Source organism: Cervus elaphus, chromosome 33, assembly GCF_910594005.1.
Source record: "Cervus elaphus chromosome 33, mCerEla1.1, whole genome shotgun sequence".
Lineage (NCBI taxonomy): Eukaryota > Metazoa > Chordata > Mammalia > Artiodactyla > Cervidae > Cervus > Cervus elaphus.
In genome coordinates this window covers 23631715-23656921 of record NC_057847.1, presented here as the reverse complement: position 1 = coordinate 23656921, position 25207 = coordinate 23631715, and the positions used below count along the sequence as shown (strand labels likewise).

The following is a 25207-nucleotide window of genomic DNA, read 5'->3' as shown; positions in this document are numbered from 1 at the left end:
GTTAGCTGAGGGTTTTAGCAGTAATCCTAGCTGCATCTTAATTCGTGTGATCTTGGAAAGTAGTGATTTGTTTTGCTATCACCAAATTTCATCCATTTAAAATAGGTCACCAAGATGTCACATTTTATGATGTTATTTATACTACCTCCCACTTTTTGAACTGCAGTTTTACAGGTTATTTTTCTTCTGTGTATTAATGAGAGGAGTTCAGACTACTGAATTTTGTTTATTGAAGAAATTGACATTTGTGACTCCTGAATAAATGAAAAATAGAAAATGTGAAATAACGCAATACCTTATCTGGCCAAGAAAAGGCAAATTCTAATTTTATATTAATCATGAAAGTTTTAAAGTAAAAAATGTTCTTCATTTCTTAGTTTATTTGTAAATTGATATGATCTACACATGTAACTTTCAAAAATCACCCAATTAAACTTTAATAATCTTTTATAAGTATGTATATCTGTGTGTGCACATAAATAGGCATACATACTCTACGCATATTCTAGCATAAAAATAAATTATTAATGACTTAGAAAAGATCTTGCCCAATAACTACAGTTTCTAGACATATGAACAAGATAACTTTCTGCATATTAGAGGTAGTTAACAAATAGCAATGATATGTCCATTAACGAACTAATAACTAAGTTCTAACTTGTCCTAATTATTTCTAATAATCTCCGTGGAGACTAATATCTCAAAAAGTATGTATGTGTTGATGATAGAAAACAGGTTGAAAAGTACTGATTTATTACAACCCTTCATTAAGGTTAAAAGCATTCCAGGGAGATGAAGACATCTGCCTTGTATTTTCACATTGCAGAAGAAAAGTTAAGGACAGGAAGAACAAAAAAGAAGGAAAACAATGTTTAAAGCTGAATTCAAGCCAGCTTTGAAGAAAACAATGCTAGCTTCATATCTTCAAAAGTTTTCAAGAAAGAAACTTCTGCAGCCATTTATTACTAAGTTACCAAATATATTAACACTGTATATTAACAATAAAAATTATGTTATATGCCCCTAGTTTTCAATTTTTATATGCAGTTAATCAACTCAAGTATCTTTCAATTGCCTTTTCTTTCTTCAAAATGTTAACAAGAAGGCTACTACCAGAAAGAATTAAGATAGGTTAATTACACAATGTATTGGAACAAAATTTTTTTAAAAAGGCCATTCCTTTCCTTTTTCTATTAGAGGTGGAACTGGGTAAGGTTGGCAATTACAGGGTTTAGTGAATAGTCACTTGATATTTTGAGAATCAAAGGAAAGGGCCACTGGAGGGAGGCTGAACTTAGCTGTTGTAGGATTTTTATCTCTCTAAATGAGTGCTACTGACAGGAACCATATGTGTTACATACTATAACTGAGGAAGAGAACATGGGTGGTTTTCCAAGGAGCTATGACCTGCCTGCATATGCATGTCTATCTGGGAGCTCATGTGCAAATCTGATGCATTTACGAATGTTCGATAAACACTTAGAGCCACATGTGAGTTTGAGGACTCTGTGTTTCTCTCATTTAAACATTTATACGTGAATGTTCAGGTTGATTTTGCCTTAGAATTTAACATCAATCTTTGTATTTTGTGGTGTTTCTCACTACACGGAAACATCCATGAAAGGTGTGAGCCTCCCTTTGAAATGACAGAGGAAAGATTCATTAGTTCCTAATTAAGCTTGTAATTAGCCCGCTTGAAAATAAGAAACAGCTTAAGCAGAGCTGATGATCACTGAAAACAATTTCACTTAAGTAAATCAAATGAGTTTACTTAATATTGTAGTGTCAGGGTTCTTGAAAGGCAGCTATTTTCCCAGGAAAAGTAGATGGAAGTGGCATTTTAATTTGTGTTTTTGTAGCATTTTCCATTTCTTATTTTACTTTTTCCATTTACTATTTATATGTGACATATCTTTTTACTTTTAATCTAGCTCTATCGTTATGTGTGAAGTGAGTTTCTTGTAGAAAGCAAATAGTGGAGGGGCATGATTTTTTCTAAAAAACTTCCTTCTGATAATCTCTGTTTTTTGATCGGTGTGTGCAGACCATTTACATTTAATGTAATTATTGATATAGTTAGGTTTAGGCCTATCATTTTATTTTTTATTATCAGTGTTTAATTCATCTTTTCCCCTTTTCTGCTTTCTTTTGGATTACTTGAATCATTTTTTAGTATCCCATCTTTATTATGTTTTTAACTATATCTCTTTGTATAGGCTTTTAGTACTTAGTTACTTTAGTACTAAGTACTTTAGTACTTAGCGACTCTAAGAGTTATAGTATAGGCATAACTTTTCATAATCTTCGACTCACTACTTTACCATTTCAAGTGGAATGTAAAAAACTTACCACCATATTGATCCTTTTATATTCCCCCCTGAGGTGTTATAGTTGTCGTTTATGCCCACATTGACAAGCCTATCAGACAATGCTATGATTTTTCCTTTCAACCATCAAACATTTTTTAAAGAACTCAAGAGGAGAACAGTCTATTTTATTTATGTACCCAGATACATTCCGTTTCTGATATATTTCTTTCATTCCTGGTATTTCAAGTTTCCCTCTAATATCATTTCCTTTCTTTCTGAGAAACCTCCTTTGGCAATGAATTATCTTAGTACACCTTTGTCTAAGAATGTTTATTTCATCTTCATCCTAAAGGATGTTTCTCTAGATGTAGAATTCTTTGTTGATAGTTCTTTCCTTTTGGCACTTGAAAATTAGTATACCACTTCCCACTCATCTCCATGGCTTTTGATGAGAAATCTGCAATAATGAGAATCCTTATTCTTCTTTAGAAAATATGCTGTCTTTCTGTCTGCTTTTAAGAATTTTTTTTTGCTTTGAGTTTTCAGCAGTTTGATAATTATATATCTTGGGATGGATTTCTTTGAATTTGTCCTTTTGAGAATTCACTGAGCTTCCTTTTCTTTTTCACTGAGCTTCTTGAGCTTTTAGGTTTATGTCTTTCACCAAATATGGTGAATTTTCAATCATTATTTTTGCAATTCTTTCTGTCATTGTTGTTTTTAGTACCTCCACCCCCATCCTCTTCTTCTGAGACTCAATTGACATAAATATTGGCCTTTTGTTATTTTCTAACTGACACTTATGTCTCTGTTAATTTTTTAAATCTTAAATTCTCTTTGTTGTTGGGTTTGCATAATTTCTATTGATCAAGTTTACATTCATAGACTCTTTCCTTTGTCTGTGACACCATTCTGCTATTGAGTTCATCCAGTGAGTTTTTAAAATTTCAGTTGCCATATTTGTACTGCTGAAATTTTCGTTGGGTTCTTTTTAAAATTTTCTGTTTTTCTGCTGAAGCTTTCTGTTTTTCTATTTGTTTTAAGAGAGTTTGTCATTGCTTGTTGAAACATTTAAATAATAGCTGCTTTAAATTCAATTAGATAATGTGAATGTGTTATCTTGGCATTAATGTTTGTTGATTGTTTTTTCCCATGTGAATCGAGTTTTCCTGGTTCTTTCCATGGTAATTTTAGATTGCATTCTGAAAAATGTTTAATATTGTACTATGAGACTCTGAGTCTTGTTTAAAACCTTTTGAGAATATTGGTATTTTTGTTTCAGGAAGCAAATTGACCAAATTATGTTCTGGCTACAAGTTCCAGGCTGATTTTTCTGGATTATGGTTCAGTTTTTAAGGCCCAGTGCTATTAAGATCTGTCCCATGTGTGCACCCACCAGTGGGAAGTCTGAGACTCGAATATAAGTCTATATGTTCACTTTTTCAAAGTCTTTTATATGTTGATTAGGAGGAGATCCACTTATATTCAACTTTTAGAGTCTTGGAGTCAATAAATAACGTTATTTGGTTGCAGTTATGAAGTCCCTACCTCTCAACAATCTCCCTGGTGCTTTTTGGTTTGCTGGACTCCCCTTTCAAGGCACCTAGTCAGAAATTTGGGCTCTGCCATGTCCTTCGTGCCTCCCTCCAGGGCCATAAAACAGAGAAAAACTAATGGTAAAATGACACCAGTTCAGTTGTACTTTGGATTTTGGTTTTCTTCTCCAATTTGCTATTATTTACTTCTCAGCATTCCCAAATAACTACTCCACACATTCTGTCCAGGTTTTATAGCTGCATTCAGAGGGAGGCTAGGGAGGAGTCTGCTTTCTCCATCTTACTCAGAACCTAAATCTTGAGAATGACACTTTAAAATGATGCATTTTATTATAATAAACTTGTCAATTAAATTTTCAGGTGTAGTATCCTCAATAATTGAGGACATTCAATTTAAAAGGAAGTTTTCAGACATTTAAGTCTTAAATCTCCTAATGTTATTAGTATAAAGAATAGCATGCTTAGGTAATGAACCAGGAAATAGCTGTGACAAAATCAATACAGTGTCGTATAACAAGATAGACATGACAGCATAGATTTATTCATATCTCTGCATAAGATACGTACGCAACTCTAAAATTTGCTCATTTTGACTTTTGTGATTTGTCTCCATGGTGTTTCCATAACGTATCATAATCTAGTATCATGCTTGCAAGTCAGTTCAGTCGTGTCCGACTCCCTGTGACCCCATGTAGCCCACCAGGCTCCCCTGTCCAGGCAAGAATACTGGCGTAAACTTCCATGCCCTCTTCCAGGGGATCTTCCCCAATATAGTATCATAACATGGGATATTTCTAGCTCACAGATAATTTTTTTTGTTCGTACATATGTGTACATATGGGTGGGCTTCCCAGGTGGCACAGTAGTAAAAAAAAAAAAAAATCCACCTGCCAATGCAGGAGACATGGCTTCAATCCCTGGGTCAGGAAGATCTTGTGGAGGAGGAAATGGCAACCCACTCCAGTATTGTTGCCTGAAAAATCCATGGACAAAGGAGCCTGGCAGGCTACAGTTCATAGGACTGGGAAGACTCGGACACAACTAAATGTCTGAGCACGCATGCACACACATGCACATGAGCACACACACGTATACACAGAGCTTTGTTTCAAAAAGAATCTGTTTGCAACTGGATTTCCTTAAAACAGGGGTTCTCAAACTCGAATATGCTCCACCCTGAGTTTTTGATTTAGTACTTCTGCCATGATGTCCAAGAATTTTCATTTCTAATAGGATAATGCCACTGGTTTCAGGGCAGCTCTTTGAGAACCATTGACATAAAGAAGACACCAGAATTTTATGTGGCCCATCAAAAGGCATAAATTGATGATTAAATCGCAACTTGTAACTTTCTATCAACTTTGTGAGATTTACCAAGAATAAATTCATTTTGGCCTTGAGTTGACTTATCACAATGACTCAGTTTTCAGTTTTGATGAAAACATAAATATTTCAGTCATTTCAATTGCTGTTATAAATAAATACATACACAAATGCCTAGGTAGTTTATTTATAATATTAATATTACAAATTGAGCTGAAAATAATTCATTCAATCAAATCAATTACTTGGTTTCTCCCAATGTCAAAAAGTTTTTTTAATTAATTACCTTAATTGCTACTCATCCAAACTTAAGTTCAACTCACTTTTAATCTAGAGCTAGAATTGGCTAATGGGCCAAATCTGCCCCATGGCCTGTTTTTCTATGGTCAGTAAGCTAAGAATGGCTTTTACATTTTTTAAATGTCATTTTAAAATGAGGGAAAAGAAGAATATTATTTGCCATAAAAACTGTATATAGCCCACAAAATCTAAACTGTTTGATCCCTTATAGAGAAAGCTTATTCACTTTGATCTAGAGCATTTTCTGGGGTAATTCCAGGTAGTACATCAAGAGATGGTACAGCGGAGTGGTTAGAAACACAGTTTTTGTTGTCAGATTGCCCTTGTTCAAATCCTACCTCTGCTAACCACTTGATGTAGCCTTGAACCAAATAACACAGTATTCTGTGGATCAGTATCCACATTTACAAAATGCAGATGAAGAAAGGACTTGAATCATAGGCCTGTTGTTGCTTTAATGACAATACATATAAAACCCTTAAGATAGCGCTGGCAGATAGTCAACACAAGATAGATAATAGCTACTATCATCTACTTGGTAGAGAACGGTGCAGACTTTAAAAGTGAATGTTAAAAGCATTCATTAAAAACATATGTATATGTTTCTATTTAATATTAAGTGAAAAAAGCAAACCATAAGATGGCCTGCAATAGTCTAAAGAAGTAAGGCATAAAAAGTATGCACTGGAAAAAAAAAAAAAAACCACACAGGGAGGAAATACTCCAAGTTACTAGGAGTGCTCCCCACTTTTACCCCACTTATTAGCAATGAGAATATGAATAGTTTTCCTCCTTCTACTTTTCTATCTTTCCCAATTTTTCTAAAATTCATTATGAATCTCAGCTTAATGGCTGTACCTCAGAAGTAGCTTATGCTTCTGCCAAGGTGGTTATCCTCAAGATAAGATAATAAGGTTACAGCAGTCACTATAATTCTGCCAGTATTTATTTTGGTCTTTGGAAGTCAGGCTGTTCACATTCTTTGTACATAGTTGTATTTAATTAGGACTTAAAGTTAGCCATAAAATGTGCATTAATTATGTGTTATTTCATAAGTGATAGGCAAAATAACAACCCTTGATCGGAACAGTTTTGGGGGTAAGCACTATTTGGTCTGTTCGTCTTCCAAGGCTCCCTGCCCCAAGCAAGAGATTTCTATTTGTTATCTCCTTTTATCCTGGAGAATTACTAATCCTGCACTACCATATTAAGTACCAATTAAGCAGAGATTTGTCATTCCTGCTCGAGAACATTGAGCTGGGCTGTGGCTGCATATTTCACAGACTTATGACAGAAATTATTTTAATTAGACTGCTGCTAGCAGCATTTAAAATAGTCTGTATGGCCAGAGAGAGGAAGAATGACTCCTCAGTCAGATAATTTACTTATTTTTCTTTTTCACTCACCATAAATCTTAGGATTGCGGTTATTAAGCCTTTGGAGGGGGAAGGGGATAGTCAGGGAAAGAAATCAGCTTAACTTTATCTTACTTTAAATACCAGAGAAGAAAAATCTCCCACAGCTTTACTGAAAAATACACTCTTAAAAGAAAAATGTGTTCAAGCAAAAACTGACACCCACCAACAGGATATTTTTACATTAAACATATGAAACAGGAAAACATGTTTAAACAATAAAAAGGATCCACGCGCCTTTTCTATATAACTAAGATGGTTGTAACCTTTCTTGTTCATCTTTGTTATGCCCCCAAAATGAATTCATTATTTGGTAATTAGCAGATTAATCTTATGCTGAAAAGAAAACTAAGTAACAACTAAACTGATCTCCACATTTAGAAGACCTTAATTAACCCAAATGTAAGTTTTACAGTTCTAAAAGAATAATTTTATTTTATGAATCTCAAAGATAAGAAATTGGATAAGTACATTTTTTTCCTCTTTCAAAAACTTCCAAATGAGGATTTCTCCTCTCACCCCACCCCCAAATTCTGATCTATACACAGTTAATTGGAATATTAGTCAAAATGTCTTATTTCTAAACATTCCACTTTACTTAATCAGATCAAACATATCTGTGTACATATCCTGAAAATATGCTATGATATCTAACCATCAAAATGTATATTTTCCTTTGTGTTCTTCACTCACATATATGGTTCAATCTCCCCTCTATCAAGCAGCCACAACCCCATCATTTTATCTTTTAATTGGAGTTTTAATGCTTTATGGCTTACTTGACAAGATTCCACATGAAAGCCAATACACTTTCATACAGGGTGAATCCAAAGATTGTAAGTCTCACAAGGTCTTGAAGAAAAATTTAAATTCTGTATTCCTATAATTTATCACTGAAAATTAAAAAAAAAAAAACATAAGCATCACATGATCCAATTTTAATGAAAAGATTGGAAGAAGAGAATAGTGTAGTGATTCTCAAAATGTGACTTCTAAATGGCAGCAGCAGCATCACCTGGAAAATTGTTAGAAATGCACATTCTTAGCCTTCACCCCTCACCTGGTGAACCAGGAACCCCGGAGGGATTAGGTCCAGCAAACCCTCCAGATGATTCTGATGCTAAAACCGGAGCCCCTTTGCTATGGCCCACCTTGACTACACATTGGGATTAAATGGGAGCTTAAAAAATTCCTGATGCCTGTGCCACTAGAACTTCTGATTTAGTTGATCAGGATGTGGCTTTAGAATCTGTATTTTCTAAAAGTTCCTTGGGTGATTCAAAAATGCAGTGAGGGTTGAAAATCACTATAACAGACCAGACAAACATGTCTCCTGTTCCATCGATCTCTTGGCAGCACTCATCTACACTGAGGCACATACCTCTCCACAAGCTGTCCTTCTGAATTATCCTTCCTGTCAAAGTTTCATTCCCTACAAATGAACAAGGTTTTTTTTTTTTTTCCCCTCAGCATTTTGACTTTGTGTTAACCATTTCACTTAAAAAAAAAAATGTTTATTGTTTCCACTGTAATCATACACTTAGTGACTTGATTCTCAGTGCTTTTGTGGTTATCAACTGTGAGGGATTAATAATGTTCAATTAACGATTACCAAATGTCTCAAAACAAGGTACAGACATGCCAGACAGAACTCTTCCTGCCAACTATCGGTGGCGGGCATATTGACCCACTTCTGCTTTGGAGGATCATTTTGCTCTCATCTCTAAAATTTTCCATTTGACATGCTGCTTTACATGATTTATTTCTACATTTTCATTGTGAATTATATTTACGTAGGACTACCAGAGAAGGAAATGGCAACCCACTCCATTGTTCTTGCCTGGAGAATCCCAGGGACGGGGGAGCTTGTGGGCTGCTGTCTATGGGGTCACATAGAGTCGGACACAACTGAAGTGACTTAGCAGCAGCAGCAACCATACATTTAGGGCTTCCCTTGTGGCCCAGCTGGTAAAGAATCTGCCTGCAATGCAGGAGACCTGGGTTCGATCCCTGGGTTGGGAAGATCCCATGGAGAAGGGAAGGGCTACCCACTCCAGTATTCTGGTCTGGAGAATTCCATGGACTAAAGGGGTCGCCAAAAGTCGGACATGACTGAGCAACTTTCACTGTCACCATACATTTAGGACTTCCCAGGTGGTGCTAGTGGTAAAGAACCTGCCTGTAATGCAGGAGACATGAGATACGGGTTCAATCCCTGGGTTGGGAAGATCCCCTAGAGGAAGGCATGGCAACCCACTCCAGTATTCTTGCCTGGAGATTCCCATGGACAGAGGAGCCTAGTGGGTTATGGGGTTGCAAGGAATTGGACAGGACTGAAGTGACTTTGCATGCATGCATGCACCTTACATTTAGGCAGATCTACCCAGACAGACCAGTTCTCACCATAAAGCTCCTTGCCTCAACTCATTTTGTACTTATACCAACATCACACTTATTTATTGATCTGTTTAACAGATATTCACTGAGAAGGTACCATGCACTGAATTAAATATTTAAGTATGGTAGTGTATTTTTCATGCCACTAACTTGTTTAACAGATATTAGAAAACCGTTACCCACAATAAGCCAGTCTGCTGGAAATTTCATCAAGGAAGAGTTGCCCATAAGACTCTTACTACTAGGACACTTCAGCGGTTAAGACTCTGAGCTCCCAATGCAGGGGGGCCCAGGTTTGATCCCTGGTCAGGAAACTAGATCCTGCATGCCACAGCAAAGATCCTACGTGCTGCAACTGAGACCTAGTGCAGCCAAATAAATCTAAAAAGAAAAGAAAAACTTACTACTTTTAGTGATGTTAGTATGTGGTGTTGGTCCCCGAAAGAGTGACAATGTATGGGGTTACAGCCTGAAGGTAGCTACTTTTTATTGCCACAAAACTGGGCATATTGTTTAGTCACAAATAACCCCAACTCAGTTTATCAGATATTTATTGAAAATCTACCAAATATTTATTAAGCATCTTCTGTGTAGAAGGCATGATACCCTTCCAAGTTGCCACAGGAAAGAACTGTTACTGATGTTTTACTACAGACAAGTTTTGGTCTGTAATAAACTGGTCAGACCACCGAGGTCTGAGCTAAAGCATTCCAATTTCCTGGGAAGCCATACCTGCCTTGACCATGCCTGGATGATTTGGTGGGGGGCAGGGGTGCTGAGTTCCCTGTGAATAAATGCATTGTTTATTATATCCAGGTTTCACCCTGTGTAGAATAAAGAAATGGAGGCATTTTTTTATGAAAGGAGTTATTCACTTACTAATGGTCCAATGAGATTTGGGGAATGTCTACTTTCTGATTCCTTTCTGGTGGAAAGTCAAGAAAATGTATGTGGGAAGATTACAGTTTGACTTTAATATTCAGACGCACTTCAGGGCCCTCTTCCCATCCATCCCCTCTCCAATCCCCCTCCTCTAAGAGCCCACTAGTTGTTCAGCGAAACGGGAAATGGTGTGCCCCTGCCAGCCCTCTTCGGAGGTCAGGACCCACTCAGGGGTTTTGACCCATTTCTCAGCTTTTGAAGGTTGCAACAGCTTGGTGTCCAGCGTTTCCAGCCTCCTCCCCACCACCACACCCCCAAAAGTCTGAGTAAGTAATACAACTTCATTGCGGGGCATGTGGCCAATGCTGAGCTGGGGAGGGAGGGGTGGGATCGTGGGGATGTGGCCGGGAGGAAATAAGAGCAAATTCCTCCAAAACGATCTGACAGGAAATGACAGAGCATCGGCCTCCCACCACCCCACTCGGCCTCCCCTCGCAGAGGGAGCGAGCCTCCGAGAGGGGAGAAGTCCTTCCTAATCACAGACCTGTGCCAGAGCGCAGTAGGTGAGGATGATGAAATAATAAAGCATTTCCCGTGTGTGTTTTTCATTAGGCCTGTTTTGTTTTTCTTCCAAGTGCTGGGGAAACAGAACAGAAGCCCCGCTTCCAGCGGCACCACCGCGGCCGCCTCCCGTGGGAATAGCAGCTGAGCACAGAGGAGGGGAGCCCTGGGTGGAACTGGTTCTAACACCTTCCTAATGGAAATAATGATTTGCAAAGCCCTCTTTATACCCTTTGATACATAATTAGTAGCCCAAAGAGCAAAAGATTAAATAAAAATGCTCCCCCAGCTTTTTGGAAATTTGGCAAAACATTAGATGCTCCCTTCTGAGAGCCAAATAGGGTAGAGGTCTGTGTAGGGACCCGGTTTGGCTGGTCCAGACTGGCCCTTGAATCACTCAACACTTATTACATAGAAATTAACTGGCTCGATGTCAATTAGAGAGAATTTGTTAGCAGACATACCCAACGGGACCTCTTTCTCACCCAATTTGGTAGTTTCTGTAAGAAAATATTGAAATACCTTTCATCCAAGCTAACTGAGTGTTAGACAACACCAGTTGTGTCAGCCTCCTTTATGGTGTGTATGTGTGTCTGTGTGTGTGTTCAGGGCCAGAGCTGAGCATCAGTTTTTACCCATCTCACAGAGAAGATAATTAAGAGGATGCTCAAAAGGAGGCTGGCTGGAAAATTCTCTCTAGCCCTAAGAAATAACCAATCCAAAATGCCTGTTGTTAAATGGGTCATAAAGGCCCTGGGAAATCAATATTTGACTTTCTGTTTCAGGAATGGTGGCTGCTACATGCAGTTTTAGATCAATCTGCTATAGTCATGCTGCCCTGAGATCCAAATAATTCCTCTGTTAACTCTGGACACTCCAAAGGTGGAAATCTCACTTGTTTATCTTTTTAGGAAATAGTTCTACTTGCCCACCCCACCTATTCCACCCCAGCCCTGGACAACTCATGTAAAATCAACTGTGAGATAAATAAAATAAGGAGTCATTTTATTAAAGATCTAGGAAAAGTGCTCAGGTGACCTGAAAATGTAATTAAACCTAAATAAGCAGATTACTGGCTGAAAAGTGAGATTGATAGATGAACCCCTTCAGCCAAAAAGGATTGCTTAATGGACTGAACAACAATCTTGGACTCTCTCCACCTTGGAATCGCAGGTTCAGAATCGGGCAGGCTCCACGCCATCACTTCCCCTCCTAAGACAAATGAAGCTCCACGAGGCTGCTGTGAGGAGAGCTCCGAGCAGAGACCCCAGGCTGCATGTGGACGCACAGATGTGCCACCCGCCTTGTAAAAATAGCCAAAGACACCCAGAGCACTGTTTCTGGGGGCTCCTCCTGGCTTATCATCCAAAAGGCCTGAAGACCTTGGTAGTTCCAAAAGGTTAAACTTTTCTGACTTTTTGAAAAGAAGATATTAATGACAAAATGAAGAGCTGAAAATGAAGTTAAAAGCTTTGGTAGGACAAAATAAGCTAAAATAATGAAGAATCATCTCCTGTAATTGTACTTCTACCAGCAAGAGGGAGAGAGAGACAATTCTTTCTTCCTCACTGGCAAACAGGACAAACTTTCTGACTCCTTTTATTCTGAAGGTGGTCTTGGTGTGAAATTTTGGTAACATAAATTTTGTCCCCAATTCTATGAAATTGATATATTCTAAGTTTAAATATTTGGAATATTTTGGATTTATCCTCTTGGTTTTCTGCTTTGTTTAATTGACAAGCTGAAATTAAAGGAGCCGTTCTTTGTAGAACTTCGTAACATTTCCAGAAACCGGCAGAGTCAAAACATAATATCTTTTGTTTGATAGTGATGGGAGTTCCGTAACCTACATGAGCCATTCAATTTATCATAAGATAGCAGCAGTCCTGACTCTGGAGCAGATGGACAAACATGAAGCTATGTTAGTTTGCTGCTATTGGTCATCTAGGTCTCTTTGCTCTCAGGACTAAAGATCAGTCTTTAAGCTAACATCTCACTGGTAAACTAACTCTCAGTATGATTCAGTCCACAACATTTACTGTCAGCCCAGAGAAGGTAGCCTAGTGGATACCCCTTGATGAAACCCAAGTTTCTAACTTAGTTTTGCAGAACAAATCATCATTGTCTCTCAAACTATGAAAGGTAGAATTCTGTCCTCTTCTCACTTTTGGAAAAGGGCAAGGGTAGAGTCCTTATTCCTGTCTAAATCCGTGAGGTCCTGTCTATATCCTGGAGGTCCATGACCACTCATGGAGTTTAGCTAGTGAATAAATTGCACTTTACTTCTTGGTGATGATACATGTTGTGAAAAAAATAAACCTAAAACATACAGGTCATTTTATAATCACGGATTCAACCTAGGATAGAGTAAAGGATTACTTTGATTTTTAAAGTCAGTTTATCCTCCTGGAGCTCATCATCAAGTAAATTAGTATTTCCCAGAGCACCCCAGTCTCTTTGGATTGAAGTAACACACCAATTCATTTGATTCCCCAGATACTCTTTTGTTTTCATTTTGATTCCATGCTCTTTTCCTTATTTCCTTATGAATTCTGGGAGAATGACTTAATATATGATCAGTTTCCAGACTATGTACTTCCCTGGTGGTTCAGATGGTGAAGAACCTGCCTGCTGTGCAGGAGATCTGGGTTTGATCCCTGAGTCAGGAAGATCCCCTGGAGAAGGGAATGGCAACCCACTCCAGAATTCCAGCCTGAAGGATTCCATGGACAGAGGAGCCTGGTGGGCTACAGTTCATGGAGTCACAAAGAGTCAGACACGACTGAGCAACTAACCACTTTCACAGGAGTCTGTGTAAGTACCCCAGACCATCTATGGAATGTACCTTTCTCACTGATATTTGTTCTAGTGTAAACCCATCAGGACTCGGGGGTAAAGTTACTTAAAAAGAAAAAAAAGGAAAAGACCTGAAGAGATCAAGAACTGGACAAATGAGCTTCCTTGTTTTCCTATGAATTTGTTTCATTTCCAGTCAAAATGAAGCCTTTAGAGTGAACAGCCCGTCAAGTTGCTGCAGAGATCTTTTACAGTATTACTTAGTTAAATGCATATAATCATAGAAAATAGGCCAGATTCAACTGAAATCTGGAAAAAGAGTAATTGCTTATACTTTCATTTTCTTAAACTTTTCTTTTTTTCTGACCGTGCCTCACAGGTTGCAGGATCTTAGTTTCCTGACAGAGACTGAACCCAGGCCCTTGGCAGTGCAAACCCAGAATCCAAACCACTAGACTGCCAGGGAATTCCCCTTCTTAATAGTACTTTCTAAAATTTAGCCGATAATTAACTCAAAATGTGAGCACACGAACAATGTGACATTTTGGTGCTTGACAATTACATGCTGTTCTCTTAAAGGGGTGTTTACACATGAAGTAGCATGTGTGAAAGGGTGCAGTTTGACTCAGAATTTAGCTGAAATCTTTGATTGTCCCTGCAACATAAGGTTTATGTGTCAACTTGATTGACTTTTCAAGAGCCTGAGAGGTGACAGAGTATAGTGGTCCAGCCCACAGACCCTGGAGCTGGATGGCCTAGGCCCGAGTCCCAGGTCTACTGCTTATTAGGGGGTGTATCCTTGGAAAGCTCTGTAACTTTCTATGCTTCAGTTTTCTCATCTATTGAAGAGGATTAATAATAGTGTTAGCACATAAAGTTGTTATAAAGATGAAAAGAGTTAATGAATGCAGATCATGAGTTTAGCTTATTTGGCACATAGGAAGTGTGTTTATATAAGCATTCACTGTTATTATCACGGTCTCAATCTGCTGGGCTCCGAAACTAAGGCCTGCTGTAGGTGGAGTTCAGGAGAGGGTCTCTTCAGCAAACATGGTTATGATAGCACCACGTGAAACGGCTGGATTCTCCTCTTGACTTGAATTCTCTCCGCACAGTCCCCTTCTCACTGTAGCAGCTCAGTTCAGCTTCCAAACAGTTCTCAGTTCTTTCCTATCTGGCCAAGATCCTCTCACCTCCTCCCCCCTCTCTGCTCTCTTGGTTTTCTGCCAGCGCTTTCATGTTCACACATTTGGAGAGCCTGTCAGCCTCTTGGGTCCCCAGTCTGCATCTCTACTGATCATCCCATCCTATCCATTACTCCTGGGACAAGAGGAGCCTCCTTGGGAAGTAAGAGGAGGAGAAAGACTGTGGATAATCATTCTTTTAACTTTTTTTATCTCCATCAGAGTAAATAACTTTCTAAAATACATGAATATGATCCTATGAATCTTTCTAATCTGAAAGCAATGCTGAGAGTCTAGTCATTGGCATATATTGCTGTGGCAAATTTATTTTTTTCAAATATACTATTTGCTGTCAAGCCCACTGGCAGCATGATAGAATCATTACTTTATTGTTATTTGTTGTTTTTAAATTACTATAGCAATCTACATTAAGAAGCCTACTGAAGCCTATATTTCTCTTTTTATTGAACCATCAGAAGGGATTGAAATTAATTTCAAATCATTTCTTAAAAAGAACATTCAATGCTTCCTTGTTATTCACTACTTGGTTGACAAAGACAAATTCTGTTTTGAAATATTGTGTGACATTAGTTGGCACTGTTTTCCTATCAAGAAAAAGTACACCTATTTTTCTGTTTAATGAACTAAGATAACTGAAGGCTACAGCACTCGATACATCTTGTGGCTTTTATGATATTGTCCAATTTTCACATGATTCATAATTTACAACTCAAATGGAGAAGGCAGGGGTGGGCATGCATGGAAATTGCAAATCTGTTGGGTAGTACTTTTGAGTGTAGGGACTTGATAATAATTAAAATGAGAGATTCCAAGCTTTTCCCCAAGTGTGCATCAAACTGGCAGCCAAGATGAGTTTGCTCCACCTCCATGACTACTGAAGAGAAAAAGCCTACAAACCCCGCCAAGGCCGGCAAAGTTGGCATTTGCTATTGTCTCTCCACTGCTTCCTGTTAATTCCCACCCTTCCCTACATGACAGCCCAGAATCCGGCTCCCACCTCCTCCTTGGCCCTTTCTTTTCTCATAATGGCTGTGATGTCTAGCCACCCACCAGAAGTTCGTGCTGCCCCTCTCACAGTGCCCTGGGAAATGGCTGCCCACTGTCTACATTCCCCAGCTTCACTTGCATCTGGGCAGAGTCTAGTTCTTACCAATGATCTGTTTGTAGTACGTATGTCTATTACTTGGCTAGAGTTGTTTTTTTTAATTCATTAACAAATATTTATTCAATGTACAATTTATCACTGGTTACAAACCCAAGCCAGTCTTTTTTGCTTTATTATCATCTTATTATCCTGTGGCTCTAGCATCCAGAGTCCTCTGCAGCCATCTTATTTACAGTGTTGCATTTTAATTTTCGAGTTTTTCAATATTTTCATTTTATTGGAGTATAGTTGGATTTACAATGCTGCGTTGTCAGAGAAAGACAGATGTCCTATGATATCACTCATATGTGGATTATAATTTCAAAAAAAGATACAAATGAACTTATTTACAAAACAAAAGTAGACTTATAGATATTGAAAACACACTTATGTTTACCAAAGGGGAATGTTGGCAGAGAGGGATAAATCAGGAGCTTGGGATGAACATAGGCATAGTACTGTATATGATAGATAACCAACAAGGACTGTATAGCACAGAGAACTCTACCCAATATTCTGTGATAATCCATATGAGAAAAGAATCCAAAAAAGAATAGTATATGTGTAATTGGCCAGAGTGTTTAAGAGTCTTTCTCACTGAATGCAGAGGACTTACTTCAGCCTTTAGGATGCTAGAGCCACAGACGGAAGGAGCCTGAGTCTCTGGAGTCCCACTGGAGTAAGGACATCTGCTCCAAGATGCCTATCCTATATATTACATGATTAAGAAATAAACAGCTATTATCTTGAATCACTGAAATTTTATAATTTGTCTGAATGGTACGCATTACGCTAGCCTGGATAATAAACTCTGGTCCCTGGCTCACTCTCAGTCGGCTGAACTAATGCCCAGAGGTAAATCAGGAGATTGTGATCAACCTTCCTCCCACAAGAAGGATTTGCATTTTACTTGAGGGAACTGCCCACACTTCTTCCCCAGAAAGGACACCGTGTGTCTGGCTGTACACACCGCATGATCAGATGGGGTTGGCCCTACCCACTAGCATGACAAGGAGAAAGTAGTGTTGGCTGGAGTTACAGTTTCTGGATCTGAGTTCTAATAATTTAGTTCTTAGCTGGTCCTGTGCGTGTCACTTAACTTTCTGATCAGGGAGATGGAACAGGGGTGTATGTTGTCATGTTTAAGAATTTGGAATCTCACAGTCTCCAATTGGTGATTTACAAGATCTTGACAAATTCCTTGCCCTTTGCACACCTTGGTTTTCTCATCTGCAAAACACAGAGTAGGTTTGTTGACTCATTCATTCATTCATTCACTCATTCATTTAAAAAGTATTTACTAAGAACCTGCTCTGTGCCAAACACAACTCAGTGTGTTTACAGGAGAGAAAACTCTGAGCAAGACAAGGTTTGTATTGAGTGGACATGGAGGGTAGTAAAGAATAAATAGACCTCTATTCAGCTGCTGTGGTGAAGATGAAACAAGCTAATATCTATAAACTGCTTTGGCAATGCCTGATACATAGTAAACATTAAGAAATGGGAAGTATTATTAATTCTTTGAGACCCTATGGAGTGTAGCCCTCCAGGCCCCTCTGTCCATGGAATTCTCCAGGCAAGAATACTGGAGTGGGTTGCCATTCTCTTCTCCAGGGGATCTTCCTGACCCAGGGATCAAACCTGGGTCTCCTGCATTGCAGGTAGGTCCTATACTGTCTGAGCTACCAAAGAACCCAATATAAATATAATATTAATATAAACAATTTATATTTCATGTAAATATGAAAATGCATTATTATAGTAATTGCAATAGCATCCAGTAGGGCTAGTGTGAGGATTAGATGAAACATGTATTTATGAGCTATTTATTATCTAATTACCTGATGATTAATTGAAGCAAATGCAAAGAAGAATGCGTTAAATTCCTCCTCCCCATTTCAGTGAGGTTGGGACATTTTCTGTTGGCAGAAGCTATTACCTCTTGAGAACAGAGAAACCAGTCACTATTCACCCCAATCATCCCATTCCAATTTGAGTAATCTCGCTGCAAAGCTTTGGAAGGGATGTATCTTCCCTCAAGCAGAAACCTTTAGCTTCGGTTAAGTTGAATGAGAGAAACCAGGGGCCCTCAAATGACAGCCACATTCTGTCATTGGCAAAAAGGAGGCCAGTCCCTGGACCCTAAGCAGAGGCTCTGGCTTGTATGAGTGTCCATCTGTTGGAGAGTTTTCATCAAAACCTTCGTGTGGAAAAAGTCTGTGCACTGACCCTGAGTAAAAATTCATTTGAAATGTGTATAGCAAGAGAACATGCAGGTAAAAATGTGGGCAAGGCACACAATCTTTTTAAAAATTCTTACTGTGCTATTTTCCTACAAGCAGGTCAGCAGAGCACACTTTAGCTAATGGTTTGAGTTGCATAAGTAGGGTGACCATAAAATTTATCATCTAATCTGGGTCACTTTTGAGAGTGAAAGGGGATGGTATTAATAATTATAAGCAGAACAACAGTAGTGAATCAGGACTGTTCTAGGGGGCAAAACTCTACACATGTTCACCCTGGGCACAGATTGTTAGGAATGTTGTTTTTATTTATTTTTAATGCTCATGATTCTTTTGGAGGACAGTGCTGTTTATAAAAATGTCTCAGAAGTAACAACAGGGTAGTATTTTTCTGTAACAGTGCCAGCAGTATACCAAATATTTTAGGTCTTCTCTGCATTATGTGAAAGCACTTGTTTCAGGCTTTAAAGGGGCTACAAAGGTGTCCGAGACATGACCCCTGGCCTCAAGGAACTTATGATTTAGCAGAAGAGAGAAGCCAGACCACTCGGACAAAGGCTCGTAGACCAAAAACCCTACTGGGATTAGGGAATGATGAGCAGCTGAGTGTTGTTGGATGCAAACGTTTGTGGCTGAGCATGAAGGTGGAGGTATGGGTTGGGCCAGATGGTGTAGGGGCTTCCCAAGTGTCCCTAGTGGTAAAGAACCCGCCTGCCAATGCAGGAGACACAAGAGAGGCAGGTTCGGTCCTTGGGTTGGAAAGATTCCCTGGAGGAGGGCATGGCAACCCACTCCAGTATTCTTGCCTGGAGAATCTCATGGATAGAAGAGCCTGGCAGGCTACAATCCATAAGGTTGCAAAGAGTCAGACATGACTGAAGTGACCTAGCATGTAGATGGTGGAGAGCTGTGAATGCTACAGCTTTGCATGTGGAAGATTTGGATTGCTTCCTGACTTGCAACCTCAGAAGAGGGGTGAGGAAAGTTCTGCTACATGGCCGGGGAAGGTTTCATGCCCAAGCAGACTATGTGGCCATGTTTTTAGGAGAGTACTCATCTTCATCCATGGGGTCACAAAGAGATCGACATGACTGAGAGACTTTCACTTTCATCCTTGTAGCACTGAAGACTAATTTCCAGTCTAGATATGACTTTAAAAGCAGATCCTGTTGGCTTTTACAGAAGGAATGGGAAAAACATAGGGAGTGGGAAAAAATACAAGAAAGTCTTTTGATGCTTTGGATCCTTCAAAGACCAAGTGGAGAAGAAGGGGAGATTCTAACCTGAGAGGAGAGAGAATGGTCATAGCTTATAATTTCTCTCTACCAGCATAGGAATTAGCACATAATATTGGCAGAGGAGGACCATGAGCAGAATATTCCCAATAGGGTCCCCTTGGAAACTGAATTGCAAGAAGGATGGATCTTTTCATCTGAAAGAAACCGGAGGACACCCTGTTGCTTTGGGCTATTCCAGAATGGCAGCCACGGTGCCCTCTGTCTTCCGGGACCGGCTCTGATCAGTTGCTTCAGTGGTGTCCGACTCTTTGCGACCCAGTGAACTGTAGCCCACCTGGCTCCTCTGTCCTCGGGATTTTCCAGGCAAGAATCCTGGAGTGGGTTTCCATTTCCTACTCCAGGGGATCTTCCTGACTCAGGGATTGAACCTGCATCTCTTGCATCGCAGGCAGATTCTTTACTGATGAGCCACTGGGGACCTATCTCTTATTGGGAGGAGCCAGGTGTCTTAGTTTAATTGTCCTGGAAACAGACTTGGAAATGGTGACTTGCATGCAGGAAATTGAGTGTGTATTTAGATAGATGCCTGTGAAGGAGAAAGAGTGCAGGCTTGGGTGGAGGGAGGGGTTAACCAGCGATTTAGTCATGACAGAGACTTCAGCGGTTCCCATGGGGTGCTCTGGACTGGGATGGACCTTCAGAGTTGTCCCAAGTTAAGGACTCCTACCTCCATAGATAAATCAGGGATATAGGATACCCCAGAAAGGAAGCCTGACCTTGGATAAGGCGGCTGTCTTCACCGGAGGGACTCAGCCGAGAGCTGACAGTTACCAAACTCCCAGAGTCTGGAGGAATGAGTCCTGAAGTACTGCTATTCTGAGGGGGGCATTTGGGCCAACTACCATGGCATACACTACACCAGGGGTTCTTGAACTAGGACATGGCACATCAGAGTCCTCTGGAGGGCATGTTAAAATGCAGATTCCTGGGCTCCATCTTTAGTTTCTGATCCATTAAGTCTTGAGTAGGGCCCAATCATTTGTATTTCTAGTGAGTTCCCAGGCAATGCTGGCCTGGAACCCCTCACCTTGAGAACTACTGCACTACTTCAGACATTCAGGGAACCTGCTCAGGCGTGGATAGCTCATCAACACTTTCAAAACATGTAGCAAACAGCCCTCCGTGTGGGCACATTTCAATACTGAATCAGGCAGCTTTGATTATCTGTAAGATCTCAGTTTTCTACTCCTGTAAATGACAGTTTGGTGACCAAAAAGAGAAAGTTCTTTGCAACTAGGTGTGTATTTGGAGGACTCTCGGTCTCCATGTCAAACGTTATTGCCATTCTGTATGGACCAGCAGCTGCTATTTGAAGTTGTCGTTAGCAGTTCATTCCTCTGCTTCAAGAAGAGACAGAACCTAGTTGCCTACCTTACAAGATTTCTCCCCACGGCTGTGCTTGTGTTACCTGCATCCATTTTTCTAGAGATCTACTCCTCTTACCTTCCTGTCATCATGTGATCCAGTTCAGAGGGATCAAGCCCTCACTAAGCTCTGACCACCACAGCTGGTTGAACGGTAAACTTGGGGCCACACTGGACCCTCCTGAGTCCTTCTCCAGGAATTCCATTTGGGGCTGAGAGAAGAGCCCCCTTCTTCTCTCGAAATGGGGGTATGAGCCTGGAGGTACCGGCGACTATGACTTTTGTGCAGTAGATAAGCCTATGAGCAGAGGGAGATGAGACCAATTGATAGAGAGAAATACAGTTAAGAGGCAGTCATCATTAGCTATCTTCTTGCCCTTCCTGATTACATTGTTCATGAGCACTCAGTCGTGTCTGACTCTTTGCAACCCCATGGACTGTAGCCCACCAGGCTCCTCTGTCTGTGGAATTTTTGAGGCAAGAATACTGGAAATGGGTTGCCATTTCTTTCTCCAGGGGATCTTTCAGACCCAGGGATAGAATTCACGTCTCTTGCATCTCCTGCATTCGCAGGCAGGTTCTATCCCCACTTTCTTTAGCTAATTCACGTTAGGTTGCTGCCACTTGCAATCAAATGAGTCCTGTCTAATGTTCCCTTTAAATGCAAATACCATGGGAAGCAGAATACATGAACCTGATCCTAACAACTTAACTTTCAAGGGCAGAGTAGCTAGAAGAGCCCATGGTCAGGCCTGAGGAGCATCTGCAGCAGGAACCCTTGTTTGCACAGAGGCTTCTGGGGAGTGGGATGGTGGTGGGATAGAAGGTAAATAAGCCACAGTGAATGCTTTCTATGTTCCAGGTGTCCTGCGAGGTGTGTAACATGCTTTATTCCATTTAGTCTGACATGGTTGGTAACGCTGAGAACATGATAGATGAGACATTAGGTACAGAGATGTTAAGTGCATTTCCCAAGGTCACATAACTAGTTAGTGGCAAAGCTATGACTCAAACATGGTTGTAAGTGGTGTGCACTTAACCACTGCCTTATATGTGACTGGTCCCAAAAGCAGAGACCACAACAGAGGAAGGGGCGAGTTATGATGATAAGGATAGAAAATTTCATTTTACAGTTTTGTTAAGAATTATACCAGAGACCAAGGTCTAGGACCCTTCCAGTGATCCAAGAACTATTTTGAGGGATCCAGTTACATTTCTCAAAAGTCATAAAATCTAGGAATCCAAGGTTAACCCTGAAGAATATTAAAGCCTATAGTGACTTATTGAGGTTATATTTACATTGAAATTTACATTTATATTCTTTTGAGCAGTTCATCCAGAGGTGAAATGATGGATTTCATCATTTTGTTGTTCGTTACCAAGATGTCCCCATGTCTATGGTCTAGAGACTCTATAGAACCCTTTCACTCAAACATGGTTAATTCATGCTCCACTAATTTGAGCTCTTCCTATAATTCAAACAATGCCTATGTAATGTTTATTTAGCAAAAAGTTTTAAATTTCTTATTTTATCAATTCCTGGATCTTGCTCTCAAGTGGAGAATGTAGTCTAAAAAGTATAGCTTTTACAAAGTGATTCAGAAACAATAAATTTCTTCATGACATCCACATCCAGTAACCAAGTTTTGAATATTAGATAAGTTTTATGTTTAGGAGGCATTCATATATAGTAGAGCTTGTGAATGATAACTTTTTCATGAATGCTCCTCATTTAATCTATTAGTACTCATTTATGTCTTCCTTTATAATGTAGACAACTCTTAAAAATATAAAACTCCATTTTCTCAAAAAGCACTCTGTAATTGAAGGCTTTCTCTAAGTCACAAAAACCTTTCCACCATCACTGAATCTGCCAGGCTTCACACTATGTTACTGATGTATTGAAACAAATTGGATGGTTTAGAAATAAGTCTTGGCTAAATTAGCTAGACAAGCGTTTCTCTAACTTGCTTTATTGTGAGATTTACCTCTGAGATTCTGATTCAGCAAGTCTTGATTAGAAGCTGAATTTTCAACAGATGTCCCAGGGGATTCTAATATAGGCGGCCCAAGGGCTAGCCTTTGAAAAACATGGAATTGGATAATATCAAAGTTCTTGATTTCCCTTTGACATGAGTATGAATTAGGTCCAAAGAATGTAGAGTGGATAAAAGTATGTGTTTATATCATCCCATATGTGAAGATCCCATATGTGAATAGTATATGTATCATACACTATTAATATGATTAGAAACTTAGAGAAAAAAATTCTTTTGTAAAAAAGTACAATTCCTTTATACAGAGAGAATTTATGATGATTTTCTCATTCTTACTCATTTCTTTCAGAGTGAGATTTAATTTCCCATGACAATCATTTCATCAAATGACACATTCAGACACATAATTTTCCTTTGAAAAATTCAATATATAGTTCACCTCTAAGGCTTTTTCTTTGCAGTAGAATGATTGTATAATTTCACACCTTAGTGGCACTCTTTGAATTCTTATTGATAATTGTCTGTGACTTGTTACAGAGACACATCAATAGGAATATTGAGTTTTACAAATTATAAATACAAATAAAATAAAACAATTGTCTATCTCTGCTGCCTTATCTGGCAATCACATTTTATATACCACTTCTTCAGCTTTGAAAATGAAACTAGGTTTTAATCAATTATTCAGTCATTTTGAGACATATTTGAATGTGGGCTTTCTTCAATTTATTAGTTTTGAAATGATAGTGCCAATTAAATAAAAATATTTTAAAGGACCAATTAAATAAAAATATTTTAAAAATTATAATGCTGTTAAATAAAAATATATAAAATATTAATTTTAAATAAAAATATATTAAAAGATCTTGCTCTCTAATTTTCATAGTGTACAATTGCTACAGGAGATGGTTATTAATGCCTCTTTGCCAGTTCATAATGAACTTGCTCATTTTCCCCTGATAGTCAATAACCTCTCAGTTTCTAACAAAGGTTTAATGAACAAATTTGGGAGGACTGTGCTATTTGAAGATGAAAGGTTTACAAAATACACCACAAGACATTTACTAGGAGGCAATACATATTATCATTAGCAATTAAAACTACATTACCCTTGTCAAAATGAATGAAAAAGTGAGTCTTATGGTGTGATGCTCTTGTATTTTATCATGTTTGTTTCTCATCTGCCTATCGGTATGTTTCATGGGGTCTCCCACTGCAGTTTCTGCATAACCTGGTAGCAGTATTAGAGAGGAACATGAAAGAGTATGATAAATTCATCCCTTGTTTATGCACCAGGGACCCTCTGTGCAAAATCTCATAATCTGAGGTGGGTCTCTTCATTGTCTTTAGTGAACAAGCAGAGTTCTGCTTTCCTTATCACCTTGGAAAAAAATGTTCTAATTTCTACTGTTTGCGTTTTCCTTCAATTTTTGTTGCACAAATATCACTCCATCATTCATGAAAGTTTTTCCTGAAAGAGATGGTGATGAAATGAAGGCAAAGAATATGGTAGGTAGTCTTTCCTTTCTATAATTGTGCTTCCTGTTTATTCAACCAGCACTTAATGAGTTTCTACCATGTGCCAAATGCTGGGTAGACAATAGGGGGGAGACGATTAAAAGCAGTAAGATAGTTCCCACCCTCTAGGAATTCATAGCCTACTTAAAAGACCAACACATACACAAATTTATTAAAATAGAATGTGTCATAGGCAATGATATACACACATGGCCCATACATAGGACACATCTGATGACACACAGATGTGACTGTCCTAAAGTTGCTCGGTAGGGGTGGGGGAGCATCCAACTCAGATGATTTCCATCCCTAAAGCTTCATGGTGTAACAGCCATTGAAGTGGGGCTTGAAGCAGTAGCAGAAAATAAAGAATAGAGTACATTCCAAGGAGAGGGGATCTGAAAGCGCACAGCTGATGAGGTTGGGCTGAGGTAGGTCCAGTGGCTGAATGTAAGGGGGATGGAGGAGAGAGAGACCATGCTGAGGACTGGGGAAAGCTCCATGTTATGAATTGAATTGTGTTCCCCCAAATTCATGTGCTGATACCCCAACCCTCAATGTGGTTGAATTTGAAGAAACGGCTTTTATGTAGGTAATTAAAGTTAAATGACGTCATAAAGATGAGGCTTTCACCCACTAGGGCTGGTATCCTTATAAGAAGAGGAGGAAGCACCAGCGGGCTGTCTCCATGAATACACAGAGAGGGCACGTGAGCACGCAGTGAGATGGCAGCCACCTGCAAGCTAAGGGGAGATGCCTCTGAATAGACCCAACCTTGCCATCACCTTGATCTTGGATGTATGTTCAGAATAGTGAGAAAATTAACTTTTGTTGCTTAAGTTACCCAGTCTATGGTATTTTCTTATGGTAGCCTGAACAGACTTGTACACTCTGTGAGG

The 25207-nt window shown here is 39.2% G+C and overlaps 1 long non-coding RNA gene across 3 annotated transcripts in view; it reads right to left on the bottom strand.

Annotated features, from left to right (window-relative positions):
* LOC122688495 overlaps positions 1-25207 on the bottom strand; it is a 61817-nt gene that overhangs the window by 15134 nt on the left and 21476 nt on the right. For all 3 annotated transcript variants that reach the window (XR_006339493.1, XR_006339492.1, XR_006339491.1), the window contains one exon: positions 20873-21091. This is a non-coding gene — a long non-coding RNA (uncharacterized LOC122688495). The remainder of the gene's footprint in view (positions 1-20872; positions 21092-25207) is intronic.